Raw genomic sequence first — 10,077 nt, forward strand, 5'->3', positions numbered from 1 at the left:
CATATCTTCTGCAAAAAGATATTTTTGTCGACCATTTCCCGCAGACTGATATCAAAAAGCATGTGAAACGCGCATGGCCTGGAACGTGCTTCACATCCTTTTCACCTGGCTTTCGCCAATGCGTTTGATAACGCTGCTCTCGCAAGAATAAACAACCACATTATTATTTCACCCAATAATTAGTGTATTCATGAGATCAATTGACTAAGAGATCAAACTTGATAAGGAGAGAAATAATGGCAAGACAAATATCACTTGTTCTGTATAAAGCTAATATAATCTTCAAAAAACAAAGAAAAGTCAAATTCTTTGCAAATAGTGACAAGACAAATATTACATGTGCTTAATCAAATGTTGAAAAAAAAGAAAAAGCTCAGAAAACCAAAGAAAAAGGCCTTTTGGAGTCAAGAATAGCTATGAGGTTTTTCGAGGACCGTTTCTCTCTGCCTACTCTCTTTCTTCTGAGAAGAAGTCAAAGGCGTCTGTAAAAGACAATGGAAAGGCTTATTTAATCACAATCCTTTTCACCAAAAGCAGAATGGTAAACAACAAATGTCTAAGCAAATCCGAAATATTTTGAGCTAGGCCTTTGCCATCCTCGCGGCTCAAGATGGACCAAACCGAAAAACCTAGACAGCATGAAGAGACCTTTACAAGGGAAAGCCTGTGCTGGATTTCACATACGGTGCATTTCATGTTATGAAGGCTTACGAAAAGTGAGCAGATACAAAATGAATCGGATTCCAATTCAGAAGCGTTATACAGAGGTCCAGCTTGGTGGGTTCCAGTAATAGTCTTCTGTTTCTTCTCTAAACAGTCCACCAGGTTACAGCATGTAAAACAAAACATTTTTCACTGCCGTTCTTGCATCCTTTCATCACTTTAGGCAAAAAAGCACATATCGCTAATTAGCACTTAGTACACTGGATGTGATGTTCAGCATAAGACAGTATTACATGATCTTGACAGTTACCAGAGAATTTTCTAGTGGGTTAGACTGTACCCATATGGGGCAGGGTCCACTCTCTCAAATGCATGTGAACCTAAACTGCATATTAACCAAAATCCTAATGTCTTAATCCAGAAAATCAACTGAGGTTCACCCTCGTCCAAAAAATGATTAAGCAGCAGCAAATTAGATCAGGATCAGATAGTTTACTACTAACTACTATCCAGGTCGCACCTTTGCATACTCCTGTAGACTACAAGTCATAAAACACCTTTAGCTTTTACTTACCAGCAGTTATATGCTTGCTTCAGTTCTTTTTATCAATTTTTTTTTCTAACCTCTCTTGAGCAAGTCACATGTTTCACCACGTTTGAATTTTCGCACTTTTGAAAAGTAAAGTAGTGCGGATACGACAAAAAAATCCCTAAGACGAAAACGAGCCTGAAAAGCACAAAGCACAAATTAAAAGCAGTTGCAGTTAAAAAAAAAAAAAAAAAAAAAAAAAAAAACTGAAAATAAATACATATGGTATTGATTTTGAAAAAATGCCAAAAAGTGTCCTTTTTTCAAAAAGTTGCCTTTTTTCACCCAATAGTGGCACGGTGTCACCCAGAGTGAAAAAGTGTCAAAAAAGCACTAAAAGTGTCCCTTTGGCAACCCTGCTTGGACCAGTTCCACCACGCTTGGCACGCTTGGAAGCGCTGAAAGCGCTTCCAAGCGTCGCTTTCAGAAATTATTTACATGAGGTGACGCCTTCCAAGCGTGCCAAGCGTAGCAGAACTGGTCCAAGTGATGTGGAACTCTGCCAAGCTTGGAGAAACTGGCCAAGCCATGTGGAAATGTGCAGAATATGTGGGATTTCCAGATACTGGGTCATTTAAAGTAAAATTAAAAAAAACATTTATTGGAAGTGGGGAAATAAATTTTTTCTTCTTATTATTGTTAGCCTTTATTTATATATATTCTGGTATTAAAGGGTAATTGAGTGAGTGTTTTTGTACTTCTTTATTTTTTGTTTTTTAAATAATTAGGTTGAGAATGAGAGGATTGCAGCCGTCCAACATCAGGCTCTTTGAGCCTTCCCAGGGCGGTTGTATGTATGTATAGTTTTTGTAATTTGGTAGTTAATAAAGAGTTCATTCATTAAAAAAAAAAGAAAAAAATTGAGGAGGAGCATAAAATAAGAACTTTAATGGTACTAGCCTACTTTTACTTTTTTTAAATGTTTCCTTCAAAAGAGCATTAATTCTGCTCTGTACCACCAATCTGGACAACACGCAAAGACGTTCCCACAAAAGCTCGGGAAGAGAGGGAGGGGCATGCATATTATTTAGCATAAGTTACTCCTCTGATTTCTTGAAATCTTTAAAGTAGATGAAAAACGGATGGAACCCAGTAAACACTGAAAATTACAAAAAAAAATCGTAAAATAACAAAAAGGCTTCAGTGGGGGGAGGGGGTATTTCTAACCACTTTCTGGGAAATAGTAGAGGTATAACTCTACTCTTTCTCTATTTTTGATGCTTAGGAAATTGAATAAAAGACAGATCTGTATTTGCCCAGAGAACTACCAGGAGAGAATGAAACATATTAAAAAACATTTCTTACTTAATAATTTGAAGAATAAACATAGCAAGCACATTTTTCATGCAACTCTGCTAGAATTTACCCCAGTAGTGATGCCTCACTGGTTTTAGAAACACCCATAGCCGCTCTTTTCTTCTTTAGTCATTTAAGATCACGAAGAAGTTTAACGGCGATTCTCTCAAGATGTAGGTGTTATTAATTTTCTTCAAGACGCAGGTACTTGTTACATACTAGGGTATGTTTTCTTCAAGATGCAGGTGTCTGTTACAAAATAGGAGTTGCGCGATTTGTTAAAATTATTGAGGGTGACGTAATCTCGCGTGACTTATTGGATTTTACGAATCGCTTCAGTATTATTTCTGCACAGGAAGAATAAAAATCTACATTTAATAAGAAAAAGTGAATATGAAATATTCCAAAAACACGTGCACATAATAGCGTTGAATTAACATTGAATGCCGAGAAAAAGAAATATTTGAATTATGAAACAAGTGCTCATGGTAACACCATTGGGTAACTATGCATGCATAATCATGACAGTAAGGAGCTAAATTTCTTTGGAGCATAACTCAAGTGTTACAGAGGTGGATATGCGGGAGTAGCATCACCAGAGAAGTTAGAATTAAAAATGACGCAAACACAAAACTTTTGATAAAGAAGGTCAAACTCTTGCTACAGCGGCTGGAAAATGTTACCACTTGATAAATCTTATCACCATCGTCCTACTATTACCATTCAAAGAAAGGTAAAAAGAAGAAAAGCATACTAATCTACCAATGTCATGCAACATATCTTGTCTAGGTGCTGAAAAAGCAATATATGTAAAAATAATGTGGTAATAGACATTGAAACCAAAAAATACAAATAAAAAGGGTACTAACGGAGATTATCAGCAAGGAAATTAAGGATGAAATGATGAAAAACGAACCCCGTGCAAAAGCTACTTGCGCCATTGAAATTTACCCACGGATACAATAATTGAACCATGCATCACTATGTAAGAAAAAAATGTTTCGAACAACATTTTTCTCGTTAGATATTATAGTTGGTTACCTCTCCAATCTCTAGGGTGCCAATAGTAACCAGCTAGATCGAGTATTATAGGATAGTGACAAAAAGATAGAAAGAATTTTCATTCTTTGTTAGTCTATAATCGGTAGTCAGCATGCCAGCCTGCCAGGATTAAAAATGAATAGTTCGCATTTAGCAGTCAATGGATAAACATGTCTGACCGCTTTTGCCTGGATACAACGGTTGCTACGCTATTTGCAGACTTATGTGAATAATATCGTGAAAACTGCTTGAATTAATTGCTACAATTGAAATCTTGGATACAAAGGAGTGAGTTCTACGTTCGAGATAGTTCCTGAGGAATCCAGATGTGGGTGATAGCCGACTACACCCCCATCTGGGTTTAGTAAGCTACAACCAACTGCACACTTTAAACTAGTGTGGGTAAAAAATAATTTCTTTTAAAGGCAGGTGACTTACATTATTTTGATAAAGTCAGAATGGGAAAGAAAGGCAGATCCAAACACAACCGGACAAATCTGAGCTCTCAGATCCAGTTATAAACTCTACTAGTAATTCGGATACGAGTGTCAATGCAGGCTACCAGAAAACGAATACAGAGAGTATCATTAAATTTTGGAAATGGTCCAATCTATTAATATGAACATGGAAAACCTAAAGCAGAGTGTACTTGAAATTCAGAATGATTTGGGTACAGTTAACAGTCGTGTTATGGTGTTAGAAAATAAAAGTAGTGCAACGAACAATGAAATTGCAACAGTGAAATTGGCACTTCTAGCTCCGCAAAGTCTTGTAAAAGCCCAGTCACACCTAGTTAAGAAATGCAATGAAGAAATGAATGTGGTTTTGTTTGTCTTTTTTTTGTTTTGTTTTGTTGTGGAAATGAGGCCATATTACTTTGTTGTAAAACTGTATTAATAGGGTTGATGGTGATCGTAGCAGCCCGGGAAACAGCCGTCTTAAGAATTTGGAGGCTTCAATTTCGGATGTTCGTTGTATGTTTACGGAGCAGCTCCACCTGAATTATTTTATTGAGATTGCTGGTCAAATTGTTTCTTGTATTTGGAAGTGCCTATTTAAAGATGGTTTGAGGTCCGGGTATAGTGGTGGTGATTCTTAAGATCCAAGAATTTTTCACCTTAACTGCCAGGGTTTGAATTTATATTTTAATTTTTTAAGCAAGTTATTTGAACTTTCCATGTTTAGATTATTGGGCTCACAGAAACATGGCTAAATGAGCGTAACTCTGCTCTCTTGGATATTCCAGGGTATACACTTTATCATAGGAGTCATCAACTTCAACACCATGGAGGAATTGGTGCATATATACGGAGCAATATGGAGATTTTGGTAAGAAGTGATCTAGTGCTGTATCACGAGATGTTATTTGAGCCACTTATGCTTCACCTTAGACTTAAGCCAAAAGATGTTTAAGTTTTTTACTATATATATACCACCATCTGGGTCTATACCGACCTTTATGGATATTTTGAAGGAAAAGATGGAAAAACTACCTACTGGTTTACACCTATTCTTCATGCTTAAGGACTTTAATATTGACCTAATTGATACGAATTAGAATACTCCTAAGAATTTCCTAAAGCTTTGCATTTCATGTCGTATATTTCCCACTGGAAAAGGCTAATGAGCGTCTATTACAGCTAGAAGTTCGAGACCGTAGACATAACCTGATTCTGCATGGTTTACCAAAAGAAAAGCGTGGGGATTCCTTAAAGATGAAAGTTCGATCTGTTCTAAAAGACAAAGTTGGCCTCAAGGAGGAAATAAAGATTTCTAGGTCTTTTAGACTAAAAGAAAAAAGTGTCTCCGATCGTTCCAGCAGAACTTCAGCCCCGCCTGTTCTCTTCACATGCAGCTCTGATCCTGATATTATTTAGATCATGAAACTTGTAAAAAACTTAAAAGGTTCTGGTCTCCGAAGCTGTACTGATCTACCTCCAGAGTTAAATACTAAGCGGGCCAAGCTCCTTGCAAAGATGAAGGACCTTAAAGCCAGTTATCAATTTATTCGGCTTAAGCAGGCTGGTGCTTCGCTTCGACTAGAACACAGGAACAACGATAATGAATACCGGTCTGAAATCTTCATTAGTGATGATGGTGAGAGCGGCCTTATTAAGAATACTTGAAGTTGATTATCGTGTTCCACCTCCTTTTTTTCTTTCATTGCCATTTGATTATTTTTTTTCTCGCTGTGTCATTGAAAATGACTAAGAATTCTGAAATTTTCCATACATGTTTTTGTTTTTTCTTTCATCTTGTTTCTTTTTTTTTCTTTTTTTTTCTATAGTACAGTGTTCCCCCATTTCACATGTTCTCCTTGTTTTGTGTGTTAGTACTAGTTAAAAAAAATGCAGTTCAAGTTTCTGGCGTATATTTTTTTTTCCAGTGAACCATGAGTGCCAGTCGGGATATTGGTTTCATTTTCGACTGCTTTGTGCCCTAGGAGTACAAGTCTAATTCCACACCTTGCCCACACATTTTTTGGTAAGTTATGTTAATTAATAGTTTTCAGTCTGGCCACAGGGATCCCGCCGGGATGATTTCTAACCTTAAAGTTCTTGAGAAATTATTAAATAGTTCAGAAGGAAGTCTACCAAATAAATATGATATTGGGATTAGTAATTTAGTTAATTGTAGATATAGTTCAACTCCGGGTAATGTTTTAAAACGATCTGATTGTCTACGGACTCTACACCTTAACATCCAAGGCCTTTCGTCATCTCAGGATCAGCTAAAACTTATATGCGAAGATTCTTTACGTCCCGACGTTTTAGGTATTTGCGAAACGTTTGTTACAGAGCAGACGGATTTACTACTGGAACTACCTGGATACAACTGTGAAAAAATAAATAGGAAAAAGTTGAGTAAAGGAGGATTGGCACTGTATATCTCCGACACGATTCTATACACGGTACGACACGATCTTTCTAAGAACATTGAAGGAGTTTTAGAATCCCTTTTTGTTGAAATTAATCCTGGTAGACCTGGTACTTTGATCATTGGAGAGGTATATCATTCCCCTAGTGGCTCTTTGGTGACTTTTCTGCAGATCCTTCGTGAAATCCTTGAAGCTATACAGAACCAGCCATGCGAAATGGTTGTCATGGGTGATTTCAATCATAATATCCTAGACTACGAGGGTTCGTTTCCTGTAGAGTTCTTATCCGATATGCTTGCATCTGGACTACTACCATCAGTCACTATACCCACAAGGGTTACTGAGAAATCATCAGCTCTGATTGATAATATATTTTTGTCACTGACATTTCAGAATAGTTTCGTTATTGATAGTGATACTTCTGACCATTTCCCAGTTTTATCAGATCTTATATTCCCGAATATGCAGGCTCCACGGTTTAGCCCCTCAACATCGCCTTACTTCGTTACGGAGAAGAACCTTGAAGCTTTAAAGACTAAACTACAAAAATGTTCATGGGAATTTATAGATGAAATAGTTGACTTGGACTCTAATTTTGACAAATTTTACTCTAAAGTAAAACCTTGGTTTATAGAATGCTGCACCAGAAGACCTTCTAATCAGCCTTGAAGAAAAAATCAACCTTTTAACCCTTGGATGACAGAAGGAATTCTGAAAAGCTCCAGCCGCAAACTCTACTTATGGAAAAGATACAAAAGTTCTCCTACAGCTCGTCACTTACAAGAATTCAAAACTTATAAGAATTTATTCAAATCATTGATTCGCAGATCGAAAAGCGCGTATTATGCGTCAAAGTTTCTGGAGCGCAAAACGGACATGAGAAAAACTTGGAAAGTCATCAATTCTGTTATTAGACCATCATCTCACAGTCCTGACATTCCAACGAAGCTTGATGTTGTGGGGTACTGATCGAGGGCCCTTGTGAGATTAAGAACTCCCTTGCATCATATTTTGCTTCAGTTGGCGAAAAGACTGTCAAGGGACTTGGTGGAAGCGCGATTTCCCTCACACAACATCAACGCAAGTAATCACGCAAGTAAAATATTCTTGTACGGACTATTTTGACGTCTTTGAAACCAGTCTAGAGTCAAAAGATCTGCTTGCGTTACATAAAGTGGGAAAAAGTTTTCATTTTTCAATAATGATTACCACGAACTCTATGATTTCGATGAAGACTGTAGCTGGGTTCATTCCGTAAATACTCCACCGTTAGCTTCTTTCCAACTCCAGTGACTCGAGCAAGTGTTAGTGGGGACCTTAAGCTCCCCACTTCATCAATATTTTAATAAACACGTTTCAAAGCCATTTTGAACGTAAATACGGTGAGAAGTGTCTGCTACCCTTTTGCATACTAATAGGTGATACACTGATATTGAGACGCGTTCATTTGATACCTTTTAAATACTAAAACTTGGGATGCTAGTGTTTTTCAAAAAGGATTTAATACATCTTTTGACATTTTTCCAAGTTCTCTTAATCAATTTAAAATGTGTTTATTCCCAATAAGACTTTGAAAAATTTGCTGAATTTAAAAATTTATATAAATGACGATCGAACGATTCAAGTCTTACGATTTGCAATTAAATCTAATACCAAATCAATTAAATTGTAACTCTTGCATTGGATAATAACATCACTCTTTTTGTCGTCAATTTGTACATGTTAATTTTAAGCGAGATAGGTTGAGACTGACAGAACCTTAGATAAATATTCTTCTTGTCTTTGGGGTAGCGGTTGTGTTGCTCAAGGTGAATATTAAGGTTGATCAATGACATTTAGTTTGAGTGGCCTTTAATGGTGGGGTTAATGCTGGTCACAATCTCGAAGGGCATTTTGAAGCAAAATTAATTTTTTTTCATCAGTGATTGTCTTATTGTTAATAAATTTATCATGATTGTCTTCAAAGTGCTGTTTTAGTGAAAGAGCGAGTTCTATTGGTGTCAATTTGTAGGGTATAGTCATTTATAGAGTATAATGTTTAAAATTCCCGCGATGACGATATCAGACACACTTTGATATTACTTGATAAAGTTTTATAGTTCATGGGATGAGGGTCCATTTTTTACCCCTACAGTGAGTCTCCAGCTAAGCAGTGTTTTTTATATATATAGTGTTTGTATATGTTTTTATTACTATTTATTTTTTTATAAGGGGGAATCGTTGTATTTAAAAACAGCTCAATACTTTACTATTATTTTTTCTTGCCCTCGCATCGGTCACTTTCCTATAACTTTAAACAAACAAATATATCCCGATGAACCGAAATTTTTCCTCTCAGCACACAATCAAGCTACAAATAAATCCTATGGTTACATTATATTGGATCTCAATCAAAACACGCGCGAGGATTTACATGTGATCACGGATAATTTTGAAAATGAAATTACCGTATATATACCTGTAAATAGTAAAAAAGGTCATTAGTTATCATCATCATTAATCTCCTTCCTGCGGTTTGTTTTAACTGAATTTAACTGAAGGCATTGTTCAATTGACAGAAGTAGTTAAGCAACAGACAAAGCAGCATCGTTCACTTGTACGTGCCCTAGCTTACAAGAAGAAAGGACAGGATTTCTAAAAACAACGGCTTGTTCAAGCGGGTGACAGTTTCTTTTCTCTGTAGCTGCTAGTAATCGCAGGAATTCACTCTTTCACCAATAGAGTACTTTGAAGATAATCTGGATAAATTTATTAACAATGAGACCATTGCCAACAATGACAAATTAATTTTCCTTTAAAATGCCCATCGACGTTTTGACAAGCACAAAACTTACCATGAAAGAACGCTCAAAATAAATGTCATTGATCAGCCTCAAAATTCATTGTCAGTACCACCACCATCACCAGAACAATCAAAGCCCAAAGAAGATTAATCTAAAATTCTATCAAGTGTTGAAGACCCAATGCCTCAATCGTATCGTGAGCAAAGTAAAAGACTCCTAACATATCTTGCTAAAAATGAACAAGTGCAAATTGATGACAAAAAGAGTTAAGTTGTATTCCACGGTAAGACCTACATTCTATTTTATTTCGTGTCAGATTTAATTACAAGTGGTAAAAGACGTGAATCATTTGAGACATTTTGAAACATTTTTAAGGTCATCAAATTTTCCAAAAACTCTTATTAGGAATAAACATATTTTAAATCGATTAAGGGAACATGGAGAATTATCAAAAGATGTTTTTAAATCGTTTTCGGAAGATACTAGCAGGCCAAGAAAAGATGGTGATTTAACAAGTATCAAACGAAGATGTCTTAATATCAGTGCATCATCATTATAATATGATGTAACATATATGTTTGCATCTTGATTGGGCGGGACCTTGAAGGTTTGTCCCTGACCCTCGCGGGTTTTTAAACAATAAAAAAAAATATGATTTGTTGGGACACCCTGAAACTTTTTCCTGGCCCTCGCAAGTTTTTTACAGTTTCGACGAAAAAACAAGCCCAATTATGTAACAAGCACCCGCATCTCTTAGAAAACATTCCCTTTTGCGTAAAATAAACTTGCGTCTTGTAGAAAATTAATAACACCTGCGTCCTGAAGAA

The 10,077-nt window shown here is 36.3% G+C and overlaps 1 long non-coding RNA gene across 1 annotated transcript in view; it reads left to right on the top strand.

Annotated features, from left to right (window-relative positions):
- The window catches only part of LOC136042679 (uncharacterized), a 34,595-nt gene extending 28,520 nt beyond the window's left edge, over positions 1-6,075 (top strand). Inside the window, exon 3 of the long non-coding RNA XR_010621387.1 lies at positions 5,976-6,075. This is a non-coding gene — a long non-coding RNA (uncharacterized LOC136042679). The remainder of the gene's footprint in view (positions 1-5,975) is intronic.
- The last annotated feature ends 4,002 nt before the right edge of the window (positions 6,076-10,077 follow it).

Source organism: Artemia franciscana, unplaced genomic scaffold (genome assembly GCF_032884065.1).
Source record: "Artemia franciscana unplaced genomic scaffold, ASM3288406v1 Scaffold_1726, whole genome shotgun sequence".
Lineage (NCBI taxonomy): Eukaryota > Metazoa > Arthropoda > Branchiopoda > Anostraca > Artemiidae > Artemia > Artemia franciscana.